We start from the raw sequence: 13,162 nt of genomic DNA on the forward strand, positions 1-13,162 counted from the left end.
ACCTTACAGACAGCGTTGGGAATTGAACCCAGGTTACCTATACTGTAAAGCGCTGTGCTAACCACTATGCTACCGGATCACTTCAAGAGTATTCAAGGAAGGTCACAGTTTGCACTCAAATCTTCATTCAAAGATGAAATTGAGGCTTGCAAATTATTATGTTATTAAATACCAGTTAGATATTAGCTGTGCATAGAAATGGAAGAAGCAATTATGCAATAGGTATGATTTAATCTCTAAGTGGTTGCTCACACCATTTTACCTGAGTGAAGCAATGTGATTTGAGTATGAAGGCTAGGCAATACTGCATCTAATTTTGATGCTTTCATCCTTTAACAATCTTAAACATGTCTTAAGATTTCCAATACCATCCAAACTAGAGCAGAGAGCTTCTCTTTATCTGTGTATGTTGCTTTAGATTTCCAGCTTCTGCAGAATTTCTTGTCCCTTTAGTAATGTATACGTGCATCTTAAAGAACTGAGAGTACAATGTGGTATTAGTTTTGACAGAAGGTGGCTAACGTTCAAATCAGGTAAGAACATTCAGGAATGATTTAAAGGTGCTTTATTACTTGCTCTACTTCTGTCATTTCTGTTTGTAAACATCAATGTAAAAGAACCTATTGTCACTACACTGGCAATGATGATGGGGGTTGAATGAGGATGTCGAAGGACAGTGGCCAAAGGGTGAGGGAAATAGAGGCAAAATTTACTTGAACCCTGCCTACCAGAGTCAGAGAGTTTCTGGACAGTGGGGAGAATCTCCTGAAGCAAGTTGTCATTTCTGTCTGCAGTTGCTCCCTGTAGGCCAATGCAGTCTGCAGACACTCATATTCTGCTGGGATGGTTTAGTTGTGCTATAACAAGAGAGATACGAATGGTGGAGAACCCAAGTGCAGGGTTAATTCTAGAATTAACTTAGTCTTGAAATAAACCTGTTAATACAAATGAAATCCAAAGGAGAAATCACAAACAGTAGTACTAGAAATGGAACTCATCTGATTGAGAACAGAGTGCTCAGCATGAGGCCATTAAGTACAGAAAGAATGTGACAGGTAATAACTGGCAATTTCAGTCTTAAAGGGAGAGTGGTAGCTAACCATACTCCAGGGAATTGGAGTGCTGAAATTTGGATGCCTGTCATTGTTCAGTTGGGACCAAGACATTGCCTGGTTGCACTCACATCTAGAAACATAGAAAATATACAGCACAATACAGGCCCTTCAGCCCACAAAGCTGTGCTGAACAGGTCCTTACCTTAGAAATCACCCAGGGTTACCCATAGCTTCATGTACCTATCCAGGAGTTTCTTAAAAGACCCTAACGTATCCACCTCCACCACCATCGCCTGCAGCCCATTCCATGCACTCACCACTCTCTGCATAAAACACTTACCCCTGACATCTCCTCTGTACCTACTTCCAAGCACCTTAAAGCTGTGCCCTCTTGTGCTAGCCTTTTCAGCCCTGGGAAAAAACCTCTGACTATCCACATGATCAATGCCCCTCATCATCTTGTTCTCCTCTATCAGGTCGCCTCTCATCCTCCATCGCTCCAAGGAGAAAAGGCCAAGTTCACTCAACCTATCTCATAAGGCATGCTCCCCAATCCAGGCAACATCCTTGTAAATCTCTTCTGCACACTTTGTATGGTTTCCACTTCCTTCCTGTAGTGAGGTGACTAGAAACTGAGCACAGTACTCCAAGTGGGGTCCGACCAGGATCCTACAGAGCTGTAACGTTACCTCTTGGCTCTTAAACTCAATCTCACGATTGATGAAGGCCAATGCACCATATCCTTCTTAACCACAGAGTCAACTGGCACAGCAGTTTTGAGTGTCCAATGGACTCAGACCCCAAGATCCCTCTGATCCTCCACACTGCCAAGAGTCTTACCATTTGTTATTGTGGCTATCCCTTGGGGTCGAGGATGATGGTCTATATTCCATTGATCTATTTATGGGCTCTCAACTAGCTTATGAGTCCAAAGTGGCCCACAGAGCGAAGACACCTGTGTGTGAATTTGTTTAATGTGTTCTCGATTTTGCATTCCGAGAAGCACACGATACTTCACAAATCAACCAACTGATTCCAATGGCATGGAAACCATGATGATTGGAGCTGATGGATTTGTTGCAGCCTTCATCTGCCTTCACAGCCGTTGAGTTTGAAGTAACTTTGTCCTCCTCTTCCACCATTGAGGTCTTGGTTGGATTGTTCTTTGTCAGGGACCTCACTCTCGACCTTACTGCCATGGGTGACCCTACCAGGAGCACAGCTCCAGACGGCATCGTTCTCAGGATCTCAGGACCACACAAGCTTCTCCACCACGGCAAGGTGACAATCCACAGAGAAGTCTTACCATTAATACTATATTCTGCCATTATATTTGACCTACCAAAATGAACAACCTCACACTTATGTGGGTTGAACTCCATCTGCCACTTCTCCACCCAGTTTTTTATCTTATCAATGTCATGTTGTAACATCTGACAGCCCTCCACACTATCCACAACACCCCCAACATTTGTGTCATCAGCAAATTTACTAACCCATCCATCCACTTCCTCATCCAGGTCATTTATAAAAATCACGAAGAGAAGGGGTCCTAGAACAGATCCCTGAGGCACACCATTGGTCACTGACCTCCATGAACAATATGACATATCTACAACCACTCTTTGCCTTCTGCGGGCAAGCCAATTCTGGATCCATAAAGCAAGGTTCCCTTTGACCCCATGCCTCCTTACTTTCTCAATAAGCCTTGCATGAGGTACCTTATCCAATGCCTTCCTGAAATCCATATACACTACATCTACTGCTCTACCTTTATCAATGTGTTTGGTCACATCCGCAAAAAATTTTATCAGGCTCTAAGGCACGACCTGCCTTTGACAAAGCCATGCCAACTATTCCGAATCATATTATACATCTCCAAATGTTCATAAATCCTGCCTCTCAGGATCTTCTCCATCAACTTACCAACCACTGAAGTAAGACTCACTGGTCTATAATTTCCTGGGCTATCTCTACTCCCTATCCTGACCAGCATCCACAACCCTCTAATCCTTCGGAACCTCTCCTGTCCCCATTGATGATGCAAAGATCATCATTAGAGGCTCAGCAATATCTCCCCTTGCCTCCCCCAGTAGCTTGGAATACACCTCTTCTGGTCCTGGTGACTTATCCAATTTGCTGCTTTCCAAAAGCCCCTGCACGCTCTTTTCTTTAATATCTATGTGCTCAAGCTTTTCAGTCCACTGTAAATTTATCCCTACAATTGTCAAGATCCTTTTCTTTAGTGAATACTGAAGCAAAGTATTTATTAAGTACCTCTGCTATCTCCTCCAGTTCCATACATACGTTTCCACTGTCACACTTGATAGGTCCTATTCTCTCATGTCTAATTTTCTTGCTCTTCACATACTTGTAGAATGCCTTGTGATTTTCATTAATCCTGTCACCCAAGGCCTTCTGATGGCCCCTTCTGGCTCTCCTAATTTCATTATTAAGCTCCTTCCTGCTCGCCTTATAATCTTCTAGATCTCTATCATTACCTAGTTTTTTGAACCTTTCGTAAGCTTTTGTTTTTTTCTTGACTAGATTTTCAATAGCCTTTGTATACCACGGTTCCTGTACCCCATCATCCTTTCCCTGTTTCATTGGAATGTACCTATGCAGAACCCCATGAAAATATCCCCTGCACATTTGCCACATTTCTTCCGTACTTTTCCCTGAGAACATCTGTTTCCAATTTATGCTTCCAAGTTCCTGCCTGATAGCCTCATATTTCCCCTTACTCCAAAACGCTTTTCTAACCTGTCTGTTCCTGTCCCTCTCCAATGGTATGGTAAAGGAGATAGAATTGTGATCACTATATCCAAAATGCTCTCCCATTGAGAGATCTGACACCTGACCAGGTTAATTTCCCAATACAACGGCAAGCACAGCCTCTCCTCTTGTAGGCTTATCTTGTGTCAAAAAACCTCCCTGAACACACCTAACAAATGCTACCTGATCTAAATCCCTCACTCTAGGGAGATGCCAATCGATATTTAGGAAATTAAAATGTCCCGCCACAACAACCCTATTATTATTGCACCTTCCCAGAATCTGTCTCTCTATCTGCTCTTTAATGTCCCTGTTACTATTGGGTGGTCTATAAAAACACCCACTAGAGTTATTGACCCCTACCAGTTCCTAACTTGCACCCAGAGAGACTCTAAGTAGACAACCCCTGCAGCCGTGACACTATCTCTGATCAACAGTGCCATGCCCCCACCCCTTTTGCCTTCCTCCCTGTTCTTTCTGAAACATCTAAAGCCTGGTAACCATTCCTGTCCCCAGCCATCCAAGTCTCTGTAATGACCACAACATCATAGCTCTAAGTGCTGATCCACGCTCTAAGCTCATCCGCTTTGTTCATAATACTCCTTACATTAAAATAGACACATTTCATCCATCGGTCTGAGCGTGTCCCTTCTCTATCACCTGCCTATCTTCCCTCTCGCACTGCCTACAAGCTTTCTGTATTTGTGAGCCAACCGCCCCTTCCTCCTTCTCTTCAGTGCAGTTCCCCACCCCCCCCCCCAGCCATTCTAGTTTAAACTCTCCCCAATAGCCTTTGGAAACATCCCTTCCAGGATATTGGTCTCCTTTGGATTCAAGTGCACCCTGCCCTTTTTGTACAGGTCACACCTGCCCCAAAAGAGGTCCCAATGATCCAGAAATCTAAATCCCTGCCCCCTGCTCCAATCCCTTAGCCACACATTTATCCTCCACCTCATTCTATTTCTATTCTCACTGTCACGTGGCACAGGCAGTAATCCCGAGATTACTACCTTTGTGGTCCTGCTTCTCAACTTCCTTCCTAACTCCCTGTAATCAGTTTACAGGACCTCCTCCATTTTCCTACCTATGTCATTGGTACCAATATGTACCACAACCTCTGGCTGTTCTCTTTCCCACTTCAGGATATTGTGGAACTGATCAGAAACATCCTGGACCCTGGCACATGGGAGGCAAACTACCGCCCATGTTTCTTTCCTGAGTCTACAGAATCACCTGTCTGACCCCCTAACTATAGAGTCCCCTATCACTGCTGTCATCCTCTTCCTTTCCCTACCTTTCTGAGCAACTGGCCCAGACTCTGTGTCAGAGGCACGGCCACTGTTGCTTCCCCCAGGTAGGCCATCTCCCCCAACAGTACTCAAACAGGAGTACTTATTGTTAAGGGGTCAGCCACAAGGGTACTCTCTGGTATCTGCCTCTTGCCCTTCCCTCTCCTGACTGTTACCCACTTATCTGTCTCCCGACACCCCGGTGTGACTACCTGCCCATACCTCCTCTTTATCAGCTCCTCACTCTCCCTAACCAGACTAGGTCATCGAGCTGCATCTCCAGTTCCCTAACACGCTCGCTAAGGAGTTGCAGCTCGACGCACCTGGTGCAGATGTGGTCATCCGGGAGGCTGGGAGTCTCCCAGACTTCCCACATCTGACACTGAGCACAGAACACCGGCCTCACACACATATTTCCTGTCTGTCTTCTACACAGGTAACCTACCTCGCCTTGACCCATTAACGCCTAAACCCCGTTGAGCCAAAGCCTTCCTACTCTGTCTCCCTCTACTCTGCACCCACTCTATAAAGCTGTCTCCCTTTAAACTCTTCTCTCTGTTCTCACTGGCTGACTTCCACGCGCTTGCACAGTCGTGTCCCGATCAAACCGCTGAAGAAATATTGCGATAAAGTGCTTTGGTAAGGTTGTTCGTGGCCAGAATCAACTGTCTAAACAAGAACCTAGACCTGCTGCAATTTGCCTAATGCAAGAACAGGGCTACAGTACATGCAACCTCACTGACTCTCCAGTCAGCCTTGGATCTCCTGGACAACAGCAATACCTAGGCAGGAGTTCATTCATGGATTTGCAGTACTAGCCATTCAGGTGTTTGAATAGTGAGGGTTTGTCATACGTTCATCACCACACAGAGGCAGCCATATGATTAAGAGGGAGACCTGCAAATCAAAGTCATTGAGGTCAGAGAAGTTGACCAGGATGAGCTGCCACAGCCTCTATGGTCCCAAGGCTAGTAAGAATTGTCCTTTATAATAACCCAAGCAGAGACCCCACCTCAGCAGTCACTCAGACTTCACAGAATAATAGGACTAAAGCAAGCAGTTCAGAGGATAAAACTGTGAATTGTTGAAGCCATTTCACAGGAGGTTCAGGATTATGACCGTGCCAAGCAAGATGGGAAGCAAAAGAGTCAGCCCAAGGTCCTCTCGCAAAGTTATGCCAATGGAATCTGACAGAGACAATATTGATGGGAAAAATAGAGACATATGAGCTCTTCGGAAGGCTTTGAGTCTTACAGGATCCCTGTTTGCAGAATTGCAGAGTGAGCTGAAGTTCTGAAAATACCGTGTATTATTTCATAGCTGGTGTGGACCTGATGTGTGGCAAGTGGAGAATGAAGTCAGTTCCAGTGAACTTGAGAGTCTCAAAGATGATCCTGAAAGTGGAGGTCAGAGACAAGTTTGTGACTTCAGAAAAGCAGAAAGAAAGAGAACCATCCAGTAACTACAGAGAGCCAGGTTTGGGGTCAGTGTACAAGAAAGGATGAACAGAAAGGTGCAGAAATACAGAGTCATGAGGCAGAGTCTTTTGCAACTAAGTTATCCAACAATGTACAAAATACACATGCAACAGTAAAATATTCTAGCAGTTAGTATGGATCATTAATTTGAATGATAAGCCTTATGTTCCTTGTGGAGAATTTGACGTATAGAAGTGACATAAGGATGAAATAGTCAAGACTATGTACCACAATACTTGCACGGCTATGAAGCCATTTATGGTGAAACTACCAATGCAGAACAGGACACAAAACCACTATGTGAAGCCTATTTGAAAAATAGATTCATTGCTATTATCAGTGTCCAGGGTTGATATCTCAGAGTTGCAAATTGTAGCTTGTAATCTAGAACTCGAAGAGCAAAAAAAAATCATGAGATTAAGTGGATTTGTAATTGTTAGAATTTACAAATGTTTTATGAATCAGAATCAGGAACAGGATCAGGTTTAACACCTCTGATACCTGTTGTTTTGCAGCGGTAGCACAGTGCAACACAGAACATAAAAATATACTATAGATTACAGGAAGAAATATTTTTGATTGACATACATTTGAGACATGCTGATGAGCTGCAACTGTATATTGCTTCTTGTAATTTATAGAATTTTAATGTAATTCTTGCTTTCTTTCTGCACTACTTTTTAAATTTAATTATATATATTATAATTAAATTAAATAAGTACTCTAGTGCAAAAAGAAAGCAAAAATGGTGAGGCATATTTATGAGCAGGTGCAGTATATCTTATAGTATGCACATGGCATGACTTTTGATACATTTTTGTACCAGACATTGTTGATAGTTGGGGGTTTACTTCCTCCAGGAAAGAAAATTCTATTAAAAGCTCCATTTCTGTTCTGGCCTTTGTGAACAGCAAAAGAAGAGCTGACAAATGTTGTACAGGTATATTCATAATTTTAAACACTTTAATTATCTTCTTTATCATCTTCATCAGCTCTACACAAACAGGAGTAATCTCAGCCTCAGCGGCATCTCCACATATCTAAAGGCCTTACTCATACTGTCAGTCTGGCAAATTTCCTCATCCTATTCCGCAGGGACATGATATCCCTCATAAACTGTCACCCACAATTGGAAGCAGTACCTCAGCTCCAAACAAACAAATTAATTTTGAAAATCTTTAGCATAATTAATCTATGATTTCATAGGCTTCAGTTTTGAGGTAATAACTAGTTAATTGGTTTGCCAATCTTTTCCCTAAAGTTATTTACATTATCTATGAACTAGGTCCAAATTTAATACAGTAAAACTTTTTTAAACTGAACTTTCCAATGTGTCATTGCTGTATACTTTGTGATGGTCATCTAATCTGATTTAGCATTGTTGAGATTTCACCAGGGAACCTTCTGCTATACAGCTGCAGTTGTTAACTTCAGTGTCAAATTTTTAGGAAGCAATGAAGCAGCTGTCTCATACAGTAATATGCCAAGACTGTATGAACAGTTTGGAACACTAATGTCTCATCATTTGCCTAAGAGTACCAAAATGGACAATAATTCAGGCAACGATGTACTTGCAGTATAATTTGTTAAATCCCACACCCATTTCTATAAATGAGTACCCCATCTGTATGGAAGATCCTAGAAGTCTAATTTTCTGTACAAGGAGCTTTATAATCAATCATTATTTTTATGGCTTTCATTAAATCTCTTAGTAGCTATGATAAAGTATAAACTGTGATTCAATGTTTTCTTTTAAAAGCATAGCTAGAATTCAGTTAATAAAAATTATAACTTATTGACCTAAAAGCTATTGATTCCCAATGAAAATTATTATTTCTGTTCCACACGTTTACACTTTTTCCTTTTTCATATTTATGAGGGTACAATAGCTGAAAGCTTTAGTTTGAAATTTAATTGATTTCTTTCTGAAAATAATAGAGGCATTTTGTTGAAGAATGAAAGTAATGAAAACTTGAAAAACGAAATCATTTGGATTAAGCCTTTAAACTTTATATACACAAGAAAATCCCAATGCAAATACTTTAATGTTGCCTACACAAAGTACACTGCAGATGCTGTGGTCAAATCAACACGTACAAAAACTGGATGAACTCAGCAGATCGGCCAGCATCCGCTGAAATGAGCAGTCAACATTTTGGGCCGAAGGGTCTGCTGAGTTCATCCAGCTTTTGTACGTGTTCATAAATGTTGCCTGATAGCTTCCACAAAACAGCTTTGCTTGGATGTGAAGGGAAATCGCTCCATGACCTGAAACCAGAGATCAGTTCCCGATAAATTCTGCCGAATTTATTCTACCACAGAAAAAGTTTTAGCCTTGAAAACCTGTTTCCAGAACCCTGGCAAGGCTGTGCAACACAGCGCCTCTCCCTCTGTGATGTATTTGCCAGCAAGTGAAGCCACAACGCTAAATCTGCCAGACGTCGTGCAATCAAATTCTTAAGTCTTTGAGAACATTTTTAGTAATAATTTCAATTTTCCTGCATCTTCAGTGCCTTGCTTTTGCATCTATAACAAATCCTTTAGGCATTGAGGGAAGAGTAAGTCTTGTATATAGATGACGCCTCCTAAGTATCAATAGGTTAGTGCCATTGCTTTAGATCCCTCGATGAACAATATGTGAAGATAGTTGTCTACATTGCAGCTGAAGGACTCTTATAAATTTTGTGCCGAGGTATCTCCTCGGAGCTATCTTCAGCTTACCACCTTGAAGTGAGTTTCTGATACATGTGTAATACATTTTTGAGCAAGTTCCTAGCTCAGCCAAAGGGATATCCTGATCTTTGTATGTTAAACAGATATCCTGATCTTTCTATGTTAAAAGCAGATGATGGAAACCAAAAACTGGAACAGGCTGAAAATAGTGAGAGAGATCCAGCAGCTTCAGTTGCCAGAGTTGACATTTCCAGTTTTCAAGTTATTAGTTGCAAGTTACAAACCTAACAGGTGTTAAACCATGCCGTACATTCAGCCAAGTCAAAAGATAATGACCTGAAGCATTAATGCTGTTTCTTGTTCCGCTTGCCTGCACCTTTCCAGCACATTACTTTTCATTTTTATTCCTGATACTATTATGCATTTAACTTCAAAATCATTGAACTCCATTTATAGGAACTATGTTTCTAAAATTAATTTCAGGTACTGACCTAAATGATGGAACAGACTCAAAATGCTGGTGGAACGCAGCAGGTCAGGCAGCATCTATAGGGAGAAGCGCTGTCAATGGACAAAGGGTCTCGGCCCAAAACGTCGACAGCGCTTCTCCCTATATGTGGTGAACTACATATACCTGTCTGGACACGCCCCCCCGCTGACTGCTCTTGTGGCTCCTCCCACTGACTGTGGCTCCTCCCACAGACCCCGGTATAAAGGCGATTGGAGACACCACCCCGGCCTCAGTCTCCAGGATGTAGTGTGGTGGTCAATTGCTGCTTGTTCTTTCTTCCAGCCAATAAAAGCCTATATCTCGCCTCACGTCTCAGAGAGTTATTGATGGTGCACCACTATAGATGCTGCCTGACCTGCTGCGTTCCACCGGCATTTTGTGTGTGTTGCTTGAATTTCCAGCATCTGCAGATTTCCTTGTGTTTGCCCTAAAATGATGGAAGTTGTCTCTCTTACTATCTTCTATTTTACCTCTTTTCATGCAGAACTGGTTTAGAACATGTTCATTCATTTTCAAATACTTTAGAACACCTCAACAAGTCAATCATCAAAGATTTACCTTTCTCAAGTTTCTAATTGAACAATTGTCTTATACTTTCTCTCCTGTAGTGAAAAGGTCCTCACTTGGTACCTCACCCATTGAGAAAGCTTGAAACTGAGTACAGGCATATTTTGCAGCCTGGGGAAAATTACACACACAAGAACACACAAATACTTTTTTGGGTCTTTAATTCCTTTATCTGTTTTAGATGGTTTAATGCAGAAAGGGGGTAACAAAATAAAAATGACAAAATAGTTTTAAAATAAAACACAATTCCTGCTGTTACAATCTCAACTTAATTTTGGTCCACACCCTTGTTACATATGCAGCATGAAAATAAATAGAACAAAATTGTACAAGGCATTGGTGAGGCCAGATTTGGAGTATTGTGTACAGTTCTGGTCACCGAATTATAGGAAAGATGTCAACAAAATAGAGAGAGTACAGAGGAGATTTACTAGAACGTTACCTGGGTTTCAGCACCTAAGTTACAGAGAAAGGTTGAACAAGTTAGGTCTTTATTCTTTGGAGGGTAGAAGGTTGAGGGGGGACTTGATAGAGGTATTTAAAATTATGAGTGGGATAGATAGAGTTGACGTGGATAGGCTTTTTCCATTGAGAGTAGGGGAGATTCAGACAAGAGGACATGGGTTGAGAGTTAAGGGGCAAAAGTTTAGGGGTAACACAAGGGGGAACTTCTTTACTCAGAGAGTGGAGGTTGTGTGGAACGAGCTTCTAGTAGAAGTGGTAGAGGCAGGTTCAATTTTGTCATTTAAAAAAAATGGATAGGTATATGGACAGGAAAGGAATGGAGGGTTATGGGCTGAGTGCAGGTAGGTGGGACTAGATGAGAGTAAGCGTTCGGCATGGACTAGAAGGGCCAAGATGGCCTGTTTCTGTGCTGTAATTGTTATATGGTTATATGGTTAAAATATGCAAAACCAATACAGTAGTGGCAATTCTAAAGAAAACAATCCCACCAGCCCTGTATCTTATACACAACATCAAAAATATAAGTAAATATATCTCACCTTAAATAGGAGATATACTCACTTTAGCACACGCATGCTTAGCATCCAACCACATTTAGGCTAAACCCTGAAAACAGTTCTCCTCGCTTACCCTACATAATCAGAGATTAATACATTCACATTACTTTGCCTCATTGACATTCTGTCATGAAACAATGAAGAAAGACACAAATAAACTTATACAAACAATTTTACAATGTATTGCCTTGGAGTTTAAATGACTAAAAAGACTAACCTACTAGGCCAATAAGGAACATTGCACAACCACGCTATTCAGTGCCAACACCTTACTTGTGAAAATCTAAAGCATCCACATGTAAAACATGTCAAATGACCAATATTTTAGATTTACAAACAAGTACAAATGAATTTACATGGATATTATCAAATGATATTCACCTCCTTCCCATAGATCTAGCATTCAACACCCTTTCTAGAACCTTGCAACTCTTCTTTCTATTCCACACATACAAAATGAAGTCACCCTTTTTTCTTAAAGGCACAGGCAGCTACTTTACCATTACCTGGGTGAATTGAATTGAATTTATTTATTAAATCCTTCACATATGTGCGGAATTAAAATCTTTACATTATGTCTCCATCTGAATGTGCAATATGCAAATTATAGTAATTTGAAATAAATAGTATGTACAGTAAGATATACTGTAGGTTGCCTCGCTATTATTTGAGATAAGCCTAATCAATGTACAGGGTAGTATCATCTGCAAACTTAATTAGCAGGTTGGAGCTGTGGGTGGTGACACAGTCATGGGTATACAGAGAGTAAAGGAAGGGGCCTAGGACACAGCCCTGGGGGGCTCCTGTGTTGAAGGTCAGAGAGGCAGAGGTGAGGGAGCCCACTCTTACCACCTACCGGCGATCTGACAGGAAGTCCAGGATCCAGCTGCACAAGGCTGGGTGAAGGTCAAAGTCTCTGAGTTACTTGTGAAGCCTGGAGGGAATTATAGTGTTGAATGCTGAACTGTAGTCCAAGAACAGCATTCTCACATAAGCATCCCTCTTCTCCAGGTATAAGGACATACATAAGTGCACTTTAACAATAAAACATGATATTCAACAGTCACCTGGTTACACTTATTAGGAATGAAAGGATCCATCAGGCAGCTTCATTGTCAGCTGACTTGCAAATATGCTTAATGGAAAAACATTAGCAATATTGATGGATCGGTTTTGTACTGCCTTATTGATTATGCCCCAAACCAATATTTGTAAATGATAAATGAATTAACTAATTCTAATTACACATCAGTAGCGAAGTTCACTTTGGTTACTAGCTTTGGTCTACATACAATTCACCTGGCGGGTTTCAAATACTGATCTTGGGTTTAATGTGGAACAATCCTCTGGCAAAACTTAACAAGCTCCACACACAAAATGCTGGTGGAACACAGCAGGCCAGGCAGCATCTATGAGGAGAAGCACTGTCGACGTTTCGGGCCGAGACCCTTTGTCAGGACTAACTGAAGGGAAAGATACTAAGAGATTTGAAAGTATTGGGGGGAGGGGGAAATGCGAAATGAATGATAGGAGAAGACCGGAGGGGGTGGGATGAAACTAAGAGCTGAAAAGGTGATTGGCAAAAGTGATACAGAGCTGGAGAAGGGAAAGGATCATGGGACGGGAGGCCTCGGGAGAAAGAAAGGGGGAGGGGGGAGCACCAGAGGGAGATGGAGAACAGGCAGGGTGATGGGCAGAGAGAGAGAAAAAAAACAAACAACTAAATATGTCAGGGATGGGGTAAGAAGGGGAGGAGGGGCATTAACAGAAGTTAGAGAAGTTAACAAGCTTG

Source organism: Hemitrygon akajei, chromosome 2 (genome assembly GCF_048418815.1).
Source record: "Hemitrygon akajei chromosome 2, sHemAka1.3, whole genome shotgun sequence".
NCBI classification, from domain to species: domain Eukaryota; kingdom Metazoa; phylum Chordata; class Chondrichthyes; order Myliobatiformes; family Dasyatidae; genus Hemitrygon; species Hemitrygon akajei.